Genomic DNA, 20,275 nt, shown 5'->3' on the forward strand with positions numbered 1-20,275 from the left:
AATACTTCAAAATGATCTGATCTTATATAGAAAAATCTTTTACAATGATGGAACCTTTTTCACGGATGTTTTTTTATAATAAACAGGCACTCAAGGGGTTATTAACATGTTTAAAGTTTAAACACAGTGCGAGCTTTAGGAAAATAGTGAAGGATCTAAAAGGAGATACCGGTGCAGATTGGTCTTAAAGTTCTTAACATCAAAATGGAAAGGAAAAACAGAGTTGGCTAAAGCATTCCACTTTCTCGATGTGTAAATTTAGAAAAAATCTCTTTACTTGACAGTACGCCCGAAGTTGAGCTCAAGGTTAATCTGATGAGCATTCCTGGAAATGCGAGTATTGCGTCTGAATTGTTTTAGGGGAGGAATGCAACTGGCTAATTCGATAGAACACTGTTAATAAAAATATCGGTAGAACAACGAAAGGCGTGAAACATTGCGACGGTGTTCAAGTGACGTAATTGTTTCGGTTATAGTTCTATCGCCTATCATTTTTAAAGCTCTTTTTTGGATCCTGTCCAAAATACTTAAACTTGTTTTAGGAGCACCTGCCCATAATGCGTTCATAAACAGAATAAATTGTAACATTTGAGGTTAACAAAATTTAATAATGATTGTGTTGAAACCTCTCCATCCTCAAGGTGCCACTGTTTGGTGTGGTTTTTTGGCCGGCGACGATGTGAGTGAACATTTTTGTTCGAAAATGGGGCTTGTGCAACTAACAGTCAATGGATTGCGTCTACGTAGCTATGGGTCATGATAAGAATTGGATTAAACATTTTCGAACCCAGATTTTGGTTAAAGATGAAATTATAAGATGATTGTATGATTATTTCAGTGCACAAATATGTCTTATAGTCATTCTAGAGGAGGAACTAATCTAAGCCCTCATGAACCCGAAACCCTGACTCGTAAATGCTTACACGTTCCAATGTCTCTGCCCACCATTAGTCTGTTATCTGTCCCTAAACATGGGAAATCTGCAAATCCGGCTCGAACGACCAATAATTGGGGTAGATTCCAACATGATTGAATATTTTAAAATGTGGTTCCAAAAACAAATAAAACACCAAGTCAATTCGATTAACAAAGTATGTTTAATTTTTATTTGAGCCAAAGTTCGTCTTACCAGATATGAGGAGACCGATTCGATATTACAGGCAATGTTACGTAAAGGTACAAGTTTAAAATTAAAAAAATTGGATGAATAAGGGAGAATTTAAGAGTGGCTTAATCGTCATCTAGTGATTTTTTCAGCTTAGTAATTGGTATAAATTACTTGAAACAGCATTCAGATTTGTCTTCAACAATGGTAGAGAAGTAAAAAAAGTGGGTCCGTTTATCCTCGTCTCTTCAGGCTAAGCCATTGTGAGCTGCTTGAATTCCAACGATTTCTGTCATTAAATTTCTGTTAATTTTAAACAAGAGCTTATATTGTTTACAAAATAACTTTAATTTAAAAGTGAAATAATCTTTCACTGATTAAAAAAAAAAAACACTTGGTTGAACGTAAAAAATTTGTCATCATAAGTGGCAGTGTAGCGGTGAATTCGACGATTTTCTTCAACATTTACACCAGAACTATTTTGCATCGCAATTTCGACAAGATTCAGTGATATCGCAACTACTGAAAATAAATGTCCAGAAGTCGGATACAATTCTGTTCCGGACTCCGTTTTCTAGGGCCCCAAGTAATACGTGGAAGAATTGGTGCCAAATGGTCACCGTTGATCTTTACGGGCAGCGATTAATAAGCCAAAGCGTAACGAAGTACATCGGTGGATCAATATTTATATTTCGACAGGCATATAAAGGGTGATTTTTAGCTATTATCTTTTTGGCTACACTGGTTGAAACAGCTGACGCACGTTTTGAGTTTTTTTCACTGTCAAACATTTTCAGTTTGGACTATAATTTAAGCATTAGGTTACAAAGGAACAACGCTTTCAAATGATTGAATTCTGAAAGTACATCGCGCGCTTCTTCCATTTCCATTGTGTTCAGCAAAGAAGCTCATATAGGTACGTAAATAAGCAGAATTGTCGATTTTGGAGTGAATATCAGCCAGAAGCTTTGCAAAAGATGCAGAAAAAGTCACAGTTTTGTGCGGTTTATGGGCTGGTGGTATCATTGGACCGTTCTTTTTCAAAGATGGTGAGAATCGTAACGCAACTGTTAATTGATGATTTCCAACTTTTGCCCAAATTGCAAGAGCTTTACTTGCATAACATGTGGTTTTAACAAGACGGTGCTACATGCCACACAGCACGCGAAACAATGGACTTATTGATAGGAGTGTTCGGTGAATATTTTATTTCATGTTCGGGACCGTTTAATTGGCCACCTAAATCGTGCGATATGTTAAATCTCATGTCTATACCGACAAGCTCGCTTCAATTGACGCATTGTAAGACAGCATTGAAGCATTTATTCGTGAGATATGGGCCGAAATGTTGGAAAGAGTATGCCAAAATTGGGCTAACCAATAATCTTCAAACATTAAATAATATGGACCGTACTATAGATTCAAATAAAGATTTCATGAATTTTTCAGAATATTATGTGTTTTTTTTTGAAAACTTTCCTAAAGCTTTTAAAAATCACCCTTTAAATGCTGCACTGATCAGGGCCAGAGGAACCTTAGGTCTGACGAAATAGCTGTTTACACAGCAGTCCGCTGGGATCCAGAGTGAAGAATATTTCCTACATTCCCCTTATACGGCCAATGATCGTTTATGACTGTCTTGTGTGGTTCAACGTTGGCAATTTCCAGATGGGGAAGTTTTGGGTATTCGAATGGGTATGGTATTTGGGAAGCTTGGGAACCTTATTACTAATATTATTCTAGTGTTTATTAATATTATCATTTCTATTCAAATAAGGTTCTTTACCACGGGCCTTGAATGAACAGAATTGCATTTTCGTGATAAAACTCTTTTGAGATTTCGAAAGCTTTTGGACCAACAATTTCCTTTGAGGTACGTTTCACCTGAACGAAAATATGTTAAAATTGATTCAGCGGCTTCATTCTTTTCGTGGCAATCCTTTTTTTTTTTAATAGTAATAATAATAATAATATTCCACGTCAGACAAACAATCGTGGATAGACACCTTACAATCAGTAGGGCTGTGTTCTAACTAAACTGTATTGATAGGGTAAACCAGGAGAACCAGAGTTTAAGGTGCTGGAATCTGGAAAACGAGTAGTTGGGATGTGGTTTTAAGCCTAGTCTTACTTAGTCTTAAAGGCACAACAAAAAATAAAAAAAAAATAATCGAAGCTATAAGCCCTGAAAGACTCGTAGACAGGAATTGTTGAAAGTTGTAATTCACTAAGCCCTGCTTTTCTCTGGACTGTTGCGTCACATAATGTGTTTATTTATTTCAGAGACAAAAACTATAACTTCTTATATATTGTTCGCAATGTTACAAAATCTCTTAAACTTACGTTTCATACAAAAAATTATATATTCAAAAAGTTCCCAAAGTTAATGAACTCCAAAATACGGCTTGATTAAAACCTCATTTGGTCATTAAAATGTTGATCGTTAAAAATAATTCTAAAAAATAGTCTAATCAATATAGTCTTTCATTTCCTTGTTCAAACACTATTCTCCGATTTAGCTTATTTTGTACTCTTTTTTTTTGTTGAATAAAAATAAAACAATTTAATTGGACGTAATTTATATAAATGTTCTGCTCTTTGATGATCATCATCGTATACGAACTGTTTGATGAATGGTGCTTATTGAAATGACAGTATAATAAATTATTTATTGACCGCACTTGACTTGATGGAACATTTCTGGAGCTGCTGCCATTATTTCATCAAATAGCACTCATTCTGTCATGTTAACAAATATCCCTTCTAATTCCTGATATAGTACCTACATTAACAAAGTATCTCTCTATCTTCCATCAAAACAAAAACAAAAAAACCCAGAAACAGATCTTAAATAGTATCTAACAACTTTTATTAGACACTCGTTTGTAAGTTTCCCATGATATTAAATCTCAAATAGAAAAAAAAGATACAAAATAGAACAACACTTCTTTTCTGACCGCAGTTTCTTGATATGATGCTCATCGAGGAAAAGATACAAATATAAAACAAATGACTATTGTTTTTTTTGTATCTTTCCTCGAAGAAAAAACAATCTAACAACATCAAGTGAGTTCGGCAAAACTTCAGAAAAAAAACCTTCTTTTAATTGGCACAAATCTTGATACCAGAATGTAGTCGTATCTATATATTGCTCAGCCGCAAGCGATTATCCTATTTCTCTTTATTGGCTTTGTTATGTCAACATATTACTCCGCTTCGTATCATGCTAAGATGTTTTACTTCACATCATCATGACAAAAGATACAAAAAAAGATTCTTATATCTACCTCAATAAGTACCTACTTATATTGGTCTATCTTTTGTATCTAACATCATTTTCTTCATAGGTTAGGTTAGGTACCTATGTTGCTGATGTTGTCTTTTATATATGTAGACTTTTGTAGATTTAATTGCGATATACGGAATGCTAAGCTTCGTTGGGTCGTCGATATAGATCTTTTTTTCCTCATTTAAATGGTTGATGGTTTTATGAAGTGAGTGCTTATTGTTAATTTAGTTATCCTTTTTCGTACTAAGATTTTTTTGGTTATAGAGACATAGCAGATGAAATTAATTTTGAGACCTAGAAGTGCCCATTTTATTAAACACCTCAATAAATAGAATTCACTGGAATAAAATTCGACACTTCCACGTTATAATTATGCCTACTGGTGAAAAGTGTTTTTCCAAGCATTAATTTAATGCAGTTTTCTCTGGTAATGTTTTTACTGTAGGGAGTACAATTGTGTTTTCAGTAATCTGGACTTTTGTCCAGATCCTCGGTGAAAGATAAGTATTTCTGAATTGCAATTACTTCTGATATATAACTTCCAGTGGAATCGGGAAGAAGTCCTTGGTGGATTATTTTTGAATCTTGATTTAATCTAATTCCATTACTGCGTAAGAAGAGTTTGGATCCTTAAACAAAACATTTGTATAGAAAATTCGATATTTTTTTTATCAGCGATCAAATGACTATGAAGTCCTTTGAATTGTTGATCCGGTGTATTGTTTTTCTAATGATTTTGTTAGGAAGTGTCGATTCAGAGCAAATTTTGTTTAAAAGCTGGAGGGAGACTCTTATTCCCAATTGTCCAATGCTGTTTAGGTCGGAATTTAATGAGCTTATCATATTTTGTCGTTGCAGTTCCACATCCGAAGAAGAGGGGTGTGAATCTGAAAACGAATATGAAAAGCTAAGAGTACTATCGTCAGCGAAACAATGTGTTGGATTAGATTGCAGACAAGAGATCATTAATAAAAATGAGAAAGAGTGTTGGAGATAAAAAAGAGCCCTGGGGCACACCAGCATTTAGTCTGTGGTTTTCAGACTTGAATTTATCCAATACCACTTGTATTGAACGATTCGAAAGTTAATTACTAATCCAATAAAGGAGGGATTCATGAAAACCGAAAGCACTTATTATCGATAAGAGAGCCTGATGCCAAACCCTATCAAATGCCTTTGAAATATCAAGTGCAATAATCTTACTTTCTCCAAAACTATGTAAAGATTTGTTCCACTGTTCGGTGAGATGAACCATGAGATCACCAGTGGACCTATTGCTACGAAAGCCGTATTGTCGGTCATTAAGAAGCTTTAGATCTTTGAGATATTTCTTACAAAAATCTGAAAGTAACTCTTAAACATTTAAGCTAAAACGGGTTTCAACAGTTCAAAGTTAAAAGAACAAGTGAGAAAGTAAGTTTTGGTCTTTTAATGAATCCGTTGTCGACACAATTCTTCTATAGGAAGTTTTCCAAAAATATTTAAATATATACATACAATTTTGAAAATGTTTATTTTTAAAACTTGAGCAAATCAGTACTTAAAATTAACTCCAAAACGTATTTTTCAAAACTTCAAAAGCATTAAATTCAAAATTTGCTAGAAACTACATATAGACTCATAGCTAATGATAATTTCCAAAATTTAAGTATGCCACTAGGTTAAGTTAAGTACTCGTGGCATAATGGTTAGTGCGTCATGCCAGAAGTCTTGGGTTCGAACCCTGCCTATGCCACCTTTAGTTTTTTCATGGGTACTGAAAGGAATTGACAAATTCTCCAAGAGTAATTCTTGTCATGAAAAGTGCTTTCTCAAATTAGCCGTTCGGAATCGGCTTAAAACTGTAGGTCCCCTCAGTCCCTGACAACATTAATCGCACACAGGAACGGTTGAGAGCTCTAAGTCACTAGGCCCTAGTTTTCAACGGGCTGTTGCGCCGCCACCCAATTTATTAAGTAAGACACTAGGTTAGGTTGAGGTGGCTATTGACAGGAAAACCAAAAAACTTAGACCAATAATTGATTTGTTGTAGTACCACATGGATCTTAATACCATACCTAACTCATTGTCTCGGTTAGAGTTGACAATGAAGCGTTCGAGACAATAGATGTTGTAATTTTTAAGATCACTAGAATCAATGTACTAAAAGTCTTCAAGGTTGAGTATTCGTCTTTGTAAGGAAAAAAGAGGAGACGGTGTTTCTCCTCTTCCTTCCTTTTCTATGCAGCTTCTGCAAAAATCGTTTAAAAGATCTCCAAGTCAAAAAACATGAACAACCTTTAAGCAGTGTCCTGTTAAAACTCCTCTAAAAGATCTAATGATTAATCTTTCAACCGAAATGAGTTGCTTACAGCGTTTATTATTACCCACAGGCTTAATTAATTCTGTTGGTCGACAAATAAGGTAACCTCAAATCATCTGGGGGTTGCTTTCTCTATGGTATCGTGCTTTATTATAAGTCTACAAGAAGCTAGCGGTATACCGATGTTGAATTTGTTCCCTATCAAAGGTACAGTTGTTTAGTTTTTTGTAAGTTCGTCATCCTTGCAATTTATCTCTATGACCCGGTAGGAAAAAAACAGCACCAGAAATACGCGCCGAGATCAATGAAATCCGGGAAGAACCATTATCTGTATCAACGATACAACGACGGCTAAGGCATGCTGTACTTTTTGGGTGCGTTGCAGTGTGGAAACCATTTACCACCCCAAAACAAGATCAAACGGTTGGAATGGGCCAAAATCCATAAGGATTGGACAAATGAAGACTTCAGCAGAGTCTTATGGAGCGATGAGTCGAAGTTTCAGATATTTGACTCAAATCGCAGAGTGTACGTCAGTCGCAGTGCTGAACAGAAGATGCTACCAGACTATTTGGTCCCAACTGTAAAGCATGGAGGCGGTTCGGTAATGGTGTGGGGATGTTTTGCCTTCGATGGATTATTTTATTTATTTTTATTTTATTTATTTATTTTATTTCGTGATTGCTAAATAACTTGTTACGGTAAATTTTACCGCAACAAAAACCAGCCTTTGGCTGTTTTCTTTTTCCTAGTTGTGGCTGCAAAATATCGGCAAAGTTGAGGGCAACCATGGTCTCATCAGCCACAGGTGTACCTAGCCGTTATTTTGCAAAAGCAACAAAAGCAGGTGATCGGATTCGAGGACGAGTTCTTTCGACAAGGTCGAAAATGCCGGCGGTCAGGCGGACCCTACTTAAACGACAACCACAACAATAACAACATATTTTTATTTGTTTAACCATTCATATTTTAAAGTAGATTTAATAATTAACATTTTAATATTTTGTAAAAAGAAATGGGTTTTTAACGCCGCGTTTTTAAAGTCGATTAATTTAATTTTTGGTACGAAACTCACACCTCGAATCTCGCGTGTAATATTAATTATAATAGGAAAATGCCTAGTTTAGACTTCTTCTCGATTTTTGTTTTTCTTTGAACTTTCTCGAGAAATAAGAATAGTTGGGAAGGGGTCTGAACTCGCCATTATGTTTCGGCAAGTTTTGGAAACTCATCCAACAACTTGTTGAAATCGTGATTGTGTGTGTGGAAGTAAAGTTTCGCTGAGAGTCAACAACGGTGGCTTTCCTGATGAGCGTAAAGCTTCCAGGAAGCCGCGATACCGTGACCGACAATCACGAAAACGGATGCTTGTGTTGTATGAATGTGTGTGTGTCTGGAATGGTCGAGGGAGGAAGAATAAGTTTTTAAATTAGCTTGGAAGGCACTCTAGATAGAGCCTTGCAAACGACAAGTTGAGAGAGAAAGGGTATTCGAGGATTGTGCAGAAGAAAAAAAAAAGTCGAGAAGGAGGACGAGAAATTAAAAGTTCGAGGGATTTGATAAAATAAAAAGGGAAGAAATCGAGGATCGAGGTGTGAGGATTTTGGAAAGGAGTTAAATATAATAACAAAAATACAAAAGATAAGTAACTATTTTGTTTTGTTCGTTGTTCTTTTGTTCGGTACGTGTCCGGTGTTAAAAGCCCATTCTTACTTTGGTATTTGCTTTTTATTATTTCAAGTTTGTAATTTTCACTTTTCTTTTGAAAACATTTTGGGTTTTAGTCCAGGGATCTTCAATCCCACGGTTTCCCAAAGCAATAAATTTTAAAGACAATCAAACGATCGTTTTTTTTTTTTTTTTTCCCTTTTAACCGCTTCACTTATAACAAAGAGTTTTGGAATTTTCTTTTTCGGTTTTAAAAAAAAATTCCTGGCGCCCACTTTTATTGCAACGTACCCCACTGTAGGTACTTGTAATAACATATTTTAAATTATAGCAATTTGATTGATTATTAAAAATCGATCAATATTGTTATAATTTGCATAAACAAATTCTTCCAAAAGAACCCAGCCCAGCTGAGCAGTCGCGGTTACAGCTTCGTCAACGAGCTGTATTGTTGCACTTTTTTTTGTTCTCTCTTTTGTGTCGCATTCGTACTCGGTTGAGTGCGAGTTGCATCGTCGTTCGTCGCTACGCAGCCGCCGTCGTCGGTTTAGTTATTAGGTTTGTTTTGTTATAATCGGTTTATTAAATAATAACATTAAATATATATCGCGGTGAATAAAAAAAAAAGTGTAACAAATATCTTATAAGATAGTTATAAGCTAATTTTACAGAGTTGAGCAAGTAATTAGTTAAATTAATATTAAAATTGAATCAAATATAATTAAACGATAATGAGAGAGAGAAAAGAATATATATTTATGTATAATACAATTTTTTAATTTCATTTAAGTATTTACTGAAAAATGACTTTTTAATTCTTGTTGTGTTTTGAATTTCTTTAATATTGCGTGGTAAGGAATTCCAAAGATGGACTGAATTTACAAAAAATTGGCGCTCGGATGTTAAAAACGAATAGCGAGGATGAATCAGTTGACGAGATCTATGCGAGGTAGCAAAACTAATTTTGTCAAAACAGTATTGTGGTTGGCGTGTAAGCAGTATGTCAGAGAGCAAGATCAAACTGCGAAGTTCAAGATACTTTCCAAACGGCATATCCAGCAGCAGCGTAGCAAAATCAGATATTCTATCGTATCTTCGTAGGCCAAAGACGTAACGAACAGTACTATTAAAGGCAACATTGAGTTTACGTTTGCTTACGTAATTGCAGTTGCAGTATATTTCGCAGCCATATGTCAAAATCGGTAATATTAAAGTTTTGGCAAGAAGTAAACGTGTTTTACCGGCGTAAGAGACTGGGTAACCCATAATGCACGAAGAACACCATATACTTTGCCGACAAGTTCATTTATATGATTGTCCCAAGTCAAAATGCGGTTAAAAGTCACTCCGAGATTTTTGGCAGTTTCAACATATTCGATTGGAGCTTTGCTCAACATAATCGTAGGAAAATAATCAAGATCTAGACTCTTTCTAGATATAACTACACATTTTGATTTTTTTGGCTTCAAAATAAGACCATTTAAAATTTTTTCAAGGTCTTCATTGACACAGAAAGCTCCATGCTCAATGAGTCCAAGTGGGCAGCTTAGGTCCAGCTGAACGTCATCAGCATACATTTGACAAGAAAAATTATCAACCAAGGATGGAAGTTCATTGACGTAAATAGAGAACAATAGAGGACCCAATATGGACCCCTGAGGAACACCAGAAGCAAGGGGCAAAAAATTAGACAAGGTGTCACCAACTTGAACTGCTTGTGTTCTATTAGTCAAATAAGAATAAATAAGCTTCGTAGCACATGGTGAAAAATCAAACTTCTGGATAAGCTTTTTACATAAATTGAGATGGTTAACTGTGTCGAAAGCCTTTGAGAAATCAAGCAGAACCAAAAATGTTACCTCATCCTTATCCAACGCTTCCCTTATGTCTTCAGTGACATTCAAAAGTGCTGTGATGCAGCTGTGCTTTTTACGAAAACCAGAATTTTTAGGTGTAAGCATAGAACTCGCCGTAAGATAAATATTGATTTGTTTCTGCAAAATTTTCTCAAAGACTTTCGACAAGTAGGAAAGGACTGAGATAGGCCTGAATTCAACGCCTTTTGCGGTTTGTGGGAGTGGTATGATTTTGGCTACCTTCCACAGGTCAGGATACACTCCCGACATTAAAATCGTATTGAAAGCGAACGTTAGATATGGCAACACGATAGGCAAAATCATATATAAAAATTTAGGGTGAATAGAATCCAGTCCAACAACGTTTGACTTAACAGACAGCAGACCTTCAACAACATCAGCAGTATCTACAGAGCAAAAACTAAAACCAAGATTATCTGACTGATCCGTAAATGGTAAAATTTCTGATGTACTCGACGAAGACACCAGTGTCGATGGCAAAGAGGCAAAGGTTTGGTTGAGTGTATTAACATCTACAACCTCAGCTGCCACGTTTCTTGACTTTGAAATACCAATATTGCGTAAGTTCTTCCACAATTGTCGCCCGTTCAATGAAGTACTAAGCTGATGAGAGAAAGTTTGTGATTTGACTGATCGTATTTCAGCAACAACTTTGTTACGAAGCACACAATACGTACGTCGCAACTCAATCAACCGATAACGCTTCCAATTGTTGTACGCATCATCCCGTTGTTGCATTAAGACTCGTATGTTACTCGTAAACCATGGCTTATTATTTGGTTTTAAAATTTTAGTTTTTAATGGTACGTGAGTGTCATACAGTAGTTGAATATTTTGAGTTAAGAACTCCATCTGTTCATTTGAAGATGGAATATAAAAAATACGATCCCAGCTAACGGCCCTAGTGTGCTCTTCTAAAAGCTGACCATTTATGTTGTTAAAATCACGAAAAGTGATTTTTTTGACAGAATAATCAAAGCTAAATTTTATCGTCAAAAAAATTAAATCATGCTTTGAGAAAGCAGGTGCGGAAAGCTGATCATACAAGGCTACGTCGTCTAAGTCACTAACCAAAAATAAGTCTAACAGCGAAGCATACCCACCGAGGTAATGAGTTGGTGTGCTAGAGTTTACTGGCCTTAAATTAAACATACGCATGCTATCAGACAAAATATTGTGCTTCAAAATGTTGCAATTAAAGTCTCCACATAGGACAATATTAGGAGAACCCAGCGAGATTTCTTCTAAAAGTGAAAACAGGGGTGAAAAGTCAATATGTCGATTTGGCCTATAGATTGCCCCTAAAAGTAGGTTACCCTCATTTCCCACCAGATCAACGAAAAGATATTCAACATTACTACCTGCCTCGGATGATAGCTTAAGTTTGCATTTTATAGTCGCTTTAACATAAATTGCCACACCGCCCCCAATACGATCCTTTCTATTTAAGCGAAAAACGCGGTAACCCTCTAAGCAACACACCTCATCACTAAATTCATCCCTTAACCATGTTTCAGTAACACAAACAACATCTACATCCGACTCGACAAAGATATCACGAAATTCATCAATTTTCGGAAGCAAGCTCTGTGCATTGATGTGACAAACTCTGAGACCACATTTCTGCCGGCTCAGAACTCTGACCATCGAACGCAAAGTTTCTGCCGTATTCATCACTGGTACAACAACAAGAAGAAGAAAGGCAAAGAAAAATAACTTCAATTAGGAAGTCTATAAAACGATATTGGAAGACCACGTTTTGATCTCTGGACTCCGATTAATCGGTGAAGGTTTTGTATTCCAGCAAGACAATAACCCGAAACACACTTAAAAAATTTGCGGGGAATACCTGAAGAAAAAAGAAGACGAGGAAATTCCAAAAGTAATGGTATGGCCACCGGAGTCTCCAGATAGTAACCCCATTGAGCTCTTATTGGATGAGGTTGACAGAAATGTCCGGAATCACCACATTACATCGGAATCTGCTGGAATAATATTCCACAAGAAAAAATACAAAACCTTGTAAGAAGATTGCCCAGAATTGTAAAAAAAATTATTGGATTTTTAAGGAGAGTTTTTTTAATAAAAACTAAATTTAGAGCTTTTATTGTTTTTTTAAGTACATAATTTATGTTTAGTACAAAACTAGTTTATATTTTTCTATCATTTACAACTAGACATACTATTCACTTTTACACGTATTAACTTTTTTCCTAAAACTTCAGTTTACCGGTAGTGTATCAGTTCTGCAGACCTTCAGCACGAAAGTCTTAAGCTGTTTAATTTGTATTTCATAAATCTTTCCATATTCTACACCTACATAAGCTAGAAGCTAAATCAAAAATCTTCCTATCATAAGGGCTTTTATACTCAAGAGATCAATTAAAAATATTTATCCTGCTTTGAGAAAGAAAAAAAAAACAACAGTTCACCTGACAAGATAACAATCGTCATTTATTTAAATTAGCAATTATATAAAAACACATCAATTTTGACGCATCATCTGATGCTATAAAATGACTATAGCAAGAGAAATTAAATAAAAATACAACATAAATTCAAACAAAAAAGTTTTTAAATCTACATTCTTAATCTTAATCCGACAATTTTCGCATAAAATCACAAGATTAATCTTTTGCAAAAACACACTTTTGTTATTTGTATAACTTTTCTCATGATTGCGCTCATCTGGCATAATTCTCTATGTGCGTCAGGCAGGCAGGCTGGCAGCAAGTCACTGAATCAGATCTTTCAAATAATCGTACACCACCCCCTCCCCCCAACCCTCTCTCCATTAAGCTTAAATGTTATTTTGTTAAATACAAATAATAATAAAAAATAAAATACAAAATAAAATAAAAAAAATCTTGATCCGCAATTGCTGCTTTAATCCACTTAATTTGCTTGAGCAATTTGTTCGCATTTAAAATATATGTATGTAGCTATGTATAAGAATAAAACACCAGCAAGTCAGTCTGTCAGCCAGAGTCGGGCTCGGGCCAAGAAGCAAGGCAAGCAGGCAGGCAACGAGGCAACGAGCGTGAACACAAAAACCCAAACGATAAATAATTTAATTTTCGCAACCATCATTTCTAGAGATATTTTTTAACGAAGAAACTCAAGAGTCAGAGTCCTGAGATTCTCGAAAGTGGATGATGATGAGGAAAATGATGATGAGGTTGAGTTTTATATACGCAAATTAGCTGAAGTAATAAAAATTAATAAAATAAAAACCACAGAAGAAATCCTAAACAAATTGTCCTCGTCTCTGGCTCCAACTGCGGTCTAAAGCGCCTCTTTCTCCATCATGTAATATTCCACTGCCATTGAAATTAACCCCCACCCCCTTGCTTTAACACCCCCGCATAATCTTCTCATTTACTTAAGTTTAATCTTAATGGCTTTGTTCAATTTGGTTTTTGTCGTATTTAAATATAAACACAAATATAATGCTCCTTATCATGGACTCTTCAGTGCCTAATGGAGGGCCCCTTCCATACTGCCACCGCCGCGCTGTTCCCCGACGCCGTTCATTGGTCGCCTTGTGCGGTATGACTGCGTTAAGGAAGGGACGACACATTCCCTGAGATTCCTACCTACTTAATTTTACTTACATACATAATATTGAAACCCGCATGAACTCACATCAATCGTAAATTCAAATTATTCACCCAAGAAAAGGCATCAAAGTGCTCATAAATTTGTCAATTTACTGTTGACACAACAAAAAGACCGGATTGACATTTTTATTGTCAAATTATAAATGGATCCACATTCATTGGGCCCATAACAGATGAGAATATACCAAAAACAATAACAACAACAAAGACTACATCAATTCTGAAGAAGCGCACCACCACAGCAGACAAAAAAAAATGTGACATCTTCAAGATTCGTAATATTATGACTTTTCTTTGTTTTTATTATTTTTTGTTTCTGGATTTCTTTTCCATACACAATTTTGTATTTGGTAACATAAAGCCACATGTACACTGCAAATGTCACAATTAGACATGATTTTTTTAACTTGCGACTTAAAGGAACTATGTTGCATTCGTACAAAAATTTTAACTCATGTTTATACACGACATTACGATGGCAGAGAAATCGAAATAAGTGGGTCTTGAGATTCCGTCTGTTTGTCAGTCTTTGTACCCACACCATTAGACTTTTTGTGGATTGACTTCAGACTTGGAAAATCAGGTTTCAAGCAGGCAACACAATCAATATTATTAGTATTAATACAAACTTGTTGCTCAAAAACTAAGAATTCGAATTTCTTCAAAAACGGTCCGATGGATTTTTGTGAAATTTTTCTTATAGTTTATTTTTTTAACTTGGCTTCTTTCAATATACAAGAAATAAATTCTTTTACTGTTTCAGAAGGAAACAGTTTTGAAATTTTTTCAGGAACTAATGAACGGATTTAAATAAGTTTTGTTTCAAAAAAGCAGTACTTGAAAGTGTAAACGATTCTATGAGACGAATCTTTCTTCGCACTCGTAGATTTTCTAGAGTACTTAAGAACTTGATCTTTCTATTTCATCTATTCGATTCTACACACTTTTTAAGTGGATGGAAAACAGCATTTGTTCAGCCTGGACGAAACCTAGTCACCGTTTAACTTTCGTCCAATTTCACTTACGGCCCTTTTTTCCGAGGTCATAGAAGCGTTAAAGAATTTTCAGCTTAAAAAAACATCTTGAAGAACAAAAGTTTTGTATGACCGGCAGTACGGCTTTTCCAGCAAAAGATCCACTTAGTAATCTAACCGTTAATCCCAGCGAACAAAGAGATAAATATTTACATCGTTTTGGGGAAATTAAGATTATACGACTTGATAACACAAAAACATTTGAGAGAGTTTGGCATCAAGCTGGTTTACAGAAAATGCGTGCATTTGGCATTGATGAATCTCTTCTTTGTTGAGTTATAAATTACCATTTAGACCATTGAATTTAAGTAGGTTTGGACGGGTTCTAACTTGATATCCACCATACATCAAATCCACCTAATGTGGAGTGCCTCAGGGGTCCATTTTATCTCCGAAACTCTTCCTTATTTTCATTAATGATTTCTTGTCTAAAATTTTTAACATACTTAATTGTTCCGCTGATGACAGAGGCTTTCGATTTCAATATTTGTTTTTAAATTCCCAACGTTGTTTTTAAGATGTGGACTCCTAACGGCAGCTTATGATAAGCTCAATAATTCTGATATTGATAGCATTGTCCATTGGGGAATCAAAATCCGTGTAGTATTTACTGCTTGGAAAACTTAAAGCTGTCTTACTTACTTATGTCTTTAGACCTGTCAAATCTGTTGGGGACCCCTTAAGGGGCATAGGACCTCTACTATTCGATTGTTCTGCGCCATTCGCTCCTTGGTCGTCCAGCTCATCTTCCTTCTTGTGTGAGCGGATGCCATTGCATTGCTTGGCCTGCAATGCAGTCATTACCTTTTCGAATCCATTGTCAATTACGCCTTCGTATTATAGATTCTATAAGTTCCTGGCCTGTCCTTCTATGAAGGACCTCATTTGATATACGGTTTGTCCAGAAAACCCTAAAGATGTTAGGAAGGTATCTTTGCACGAAGGAGGATTGCAGCTTTCTTGTAATGGCTGAAGTAACCTTCCAGTTGCTGCACCCATAAAGAGGCACAGATTCGACATTTGTGCGAAATAGTAGTAGCTTTGTTCTTAAGCTGATAGAGATATTCCTCCAATTTTTCGACAACATACCGAACACCGCTTTTGATTTGCCGATGCGGTAGATAACGTCTTGTTCGGTTTCGCCTTGGATGGAGACGAAAATTCTAGGAAATATTTATTTGAGAAGATGGTCTGGTTCCGAGGCTGATAACTATTGTATTAATTTTCAGCTCTACAATTTCTGCTTCTCTCTCCACACTTGTCATTTGAAAGAGATCCATGATCCGATGGGAGAGTAAGCAAACATCGTCCGCGTAATCCCAGGTCTTTAAATAGGATGTACAAGTCCATTGGATCCCTCCGCTTCCTGACAAAGCTGCGCGCGGTACATCGCTTATCACCAACAAAAACAATATAAGCGACAAACCCTGTCTGAATCCGCTACGGATTTCAATATTATCTGACAACCTACCATCGTGCAGAACGTGACACTTGGATCCATCATATTCTGCTTTGATAAAAGCAATTAGTTTTTCTGGGTAGCCTCTTCTTCGTAAAGCTAACCAGTTATATTCCCTGTTAACGCTATCAAAGGCCTTTTCGAAGTCGATGAATAGCAGGTGTAGTGGTGATCGATTTTCAACGCACTGTTCAATAATGATCGAGTGTGGCCTCAAGGTGTTCTCTGAAGCGTTCCAGTATGACTTTATATTCCTTTATATCCTTTTTTTAGGAGCTTTACGATAATTCCTTTCTTCTACTCATCGAAGAAGCTTTCAGTAGTCCAGGCTTCTTTTACGAGCGGATGAAGCAGTTCGCTTGATGACGTGGGCGCTGCTTGTAAAAGCTCTGCAGGGATTTCATCAAGTCCTACCGCTTTGTAGTTTTTAAGTGCTTTAATTGCGACAACGATCTCATCTTTACTGGGAGGTGCAGTGTCTACTGTTGCAAAAGCGTAACCCTCCCAAAACGCCACAATTCATGGGTGCTACTTTTAGCGAGAAGACTCAACAGCTTTCAGCTTACGTCCAATTGATGTGGAGTGATGACATATTTGACATCTCCAAAAATGCTGCTAATTGTTTAGGCTTTTTCCGACAATCCAAAAAGTTTTTTAAGCTTTTTGATCTAGATATGAAGATGCAAGAATTTTTCGTCCGAAACTTGATCATAATTCTCATATTTGGTCTGGTGCCCCAAAACGGTACTTTTAAATAGAATAGAAAAAAGAACTTTCAAAATGATAGGCGATGGTTCCAGTTCTGATAAATTTGTTCCTCTTGAACACCGCTACAAGGTCTCATGCCTGCCATTGTTTTATCGATATTTTCACAAAGAATGCTCTAGTGAAATAGCGTGTTGTAATCCTGCCCTCAAACAATTCAACCGTAAAACTCGTAATTCAAGAAATGCTCTTAATTTTACCCTAGCTATTCATTCTTTAGCCGGACTACACGAATGTGCAAGGCTTTACCACACTCAATATTTCAGACTCATAACAATGTTAGACATTCAAAACTAATGGCAAGGTTTTTTCGAGATATTAAAACGTATTTAAATTTTTGGAGCTAACTCTATTTGCAGGTTCTATTTGAAAAAAGACTCTCTAGGTACAGGAGTAAGTTTGTGCGACCCTGTCATTCATTTAATTTTGTATTTGTAAATAAATTTAATCTTGGTAAATTTATTTGACATCTCATTCAAATGAATCTAAAGACACATTTCTAGATAAAAGGTCGTTAAATTAAGTACCTTATCCAATTAAATTCCAAAGAACTTATTCAAGTGTATCTAATCAATTGAATTGAACTGTAGACTTCTTGCAAGGGACACCAAAAAAAAAGAAGCAAATTCCCTACAATAATATTGAAGGATGTCTATTTAAAAAGGAAGTCATAAAATTTCCGCGGAAATGCCTTCCAAACATAAAGCACAAAAATTGACTCAAAACACATCATCATCATCAGCCAGTAACATCAACTTATTATGAGGGTGCAATCTTCTTAGTAGTCGTCGTGGTTGTCGTCTTCAAGTCGGGCGGTAGCGGCATATCATTCATTCCTCGTTTGTATAGTCTTATAGAGTCGTAATGTCATTTTCATTTGTTTTTGTTTTTGGTTTTTTCTGGGTTTGTTGCAAAAGGAAACATATAGAACTTGAGGGGTCGTTCTATTTGAATATGTATATTGTTTCAATTTTTATTGCCATTGGATTTAAAACAAGATAAGGGTCTTAAAATTAGAAAATTTTTGGGAATTAGTTACCGAACGAAAAAGTACTATAAGAAGCCTGAAATACATATAAAACGTGCGTTTACCTATACCTATAAACTATATGGTAAGAGGGTACACTGTACGCCTGTATTGATGGTGATTTATTAGGAGACATTTTGGCAGAATTGTTTTAATTTAATTGGTAGGCGTTTTGGTTGATTGGTTTTACTTTTTTCCAATTTTTGTTTGGTCTTATTTGTCACCCTAAATTGTGGTACTTTATGGATAGACGTATATATTTTTTATTTCCATTTTAAGATTAATTCAAATTTATTTTATTTTTAACGATTTTTTATGTGAAATTTTGTTTGAAAAATTGGAATGATAAATTTATGGCTCACAGCAGGAATGTGGGTATAGGTACTTAGGGGTTAGGGTTCTCGGCTATGCGTTGTAGGTGGGTAGATTTTATATGATTTTTTATTCTTGAAAAGGTGAAATATAATATAAAGTCTGGAAAGTATGCAGTGAAAACATATTTTTTAAAATTTTGTGCATCTAATTAAAAATTATGAATTGAACATTTTAAAAATATTCCGTTGCATGAAAATGAATGCTGGTAATTTATTATTTTAAAATTTGAACTATAAGACAAAGTCGAAATTTACTTTGATTTCACCTAAGAGCTGAAATCAGAAACAACTATTGCGCTGTGTTTTTCTCGAAAAGTTACAAATTGGGTTTAAAATTTGTTAAACAACTTAAGAATTTGATGATATCGTTTTTTTCATAAATATAAACATTAGATGGCGCAAAAGTCCATTGAGATTTAGGGCCTAGTCGGGGAAATAGAGGACCTAAAGTTTTGAGCCGAAGCCGAACGACTTATTTAAGAAAGCACTTTTCATTAATATTTAAGGGAATTGTCAATTCCTCACAAAAGGCAGTATTCGTCAAAAAAAAAAACTTTAGATGGCATGGGTAGGATTTGAGCCCAAGACATCTTTAATGACAACGCACTTATGTTTTCATAAATAAATTTTGCAAAAAAGTACCGTTATTTTCATGTCCACTGCTTAAAAATTAAAACTTAATTGCTTTCCTATTTTTTTAACGAGTTTAATTCATTTCGATTTACACTCAAATTTCAAAAAAAAATATTAAGCTGCTAGTTTAATGCTGTGAGTGATGCTGCAAAAGTTTTTAGCTAGGTTAAAAGTCAGCTACTCCATGAAATTGATGTTATGAGATGGGAACCACTTCTAACGTAGACGATTAATAGGAATCGGTCAAGTAGCTTTAGCTTGCTGAAAAAGATTCAAAATTTGCAGTAATCGTCTTGAGTATAGAGCCAAATTGTTGTTAATAAATACATACATAAATAAATATAAACAATTATGAACTAGTAAATAAGGCTAAAATGAGTTTTTTAGCGTCTGCGCTGATTGGAAGTATTTTCGTTTTCGCCTGTGGGTTTAAATATGTTATTATTGGATTTGAGGATATAAGAATATGATGCATTTTTTAGAATGAAACGTACGGTAGGCTTTATAATCCTTATTTCAGAATTCTTGGGCTTCCTCGGAGAACGAACCAACAGGAAATGGACAGTTTATACCTTATGTACGATTGCTAGCAAACTGTACCATTTATATTTATCAACAAACAGTTAAGCAGTTTCCCACATGTACGAGTAAGCTGCAATTTTTTTTAATCTAATTTTTAGTACAGCAAACCGCCGAATTAGAGACTCACTAACTTCAGTGATTTCTGAAATCATGGTTATATTTGCAAAAAATCTTCTGGAGAATTACTTGTCCCCGTACCTTGTTTTACAAGATCGACAAATATGACCAGTTTTTCACGAAACTCCTGCTGAATTTTCTTCATCAGAACATCTTTAGTATTGTCAGTTCTCGATGCTTTAAATGGCAAATTGAAGGCAACAAGTAGAATACACTCCATTAATTTTATCCGAGCGTGAAGAAGAGACATTCCAATTTCCAAACCTTCCCTGTTTAAAGTTTTGGTTCTTATATTTGTCATTTTATGCATTCCAGAAGTTTTAGTTACTCATATGAAACAGGAAGAAGCTACAGGATTGGACTGTCTTCCCGTCCATTTATTTAAAGGAACTTCGGACAAAAATATCTTAAAATTTGTTCAAA

The 20,275-nt window shown here is 35.3% G+C and overlaps 1 protein-coding gene across 2 annotated transcripts in view; it reads right to left on the bottom strand.

Moving 5' to 3' along the window:
* LOC129939442 (uncharacterized) overlaps positions 1–20,275 on the bottom strand; it is a 557,049-nt gene that overhangs the window by 420,023 nt on the left and 116,751 nt on the right. The window lies entirely within an intron of this gene.

This window comes from Eupeodes corollae, chromosome 1 (genome assembly GCF_945859685.1).
Source record: "Eupeodes corollae chromosome 1, idEupCoro1.1, whole genome shotgun sequence".
Classification (NCBI taxonomy): Eukaryota; Metazoa; Arthropoda; class Insecta; order Diptera; family Syrphidae; genus Eupeodes; species Eupeodes corollae.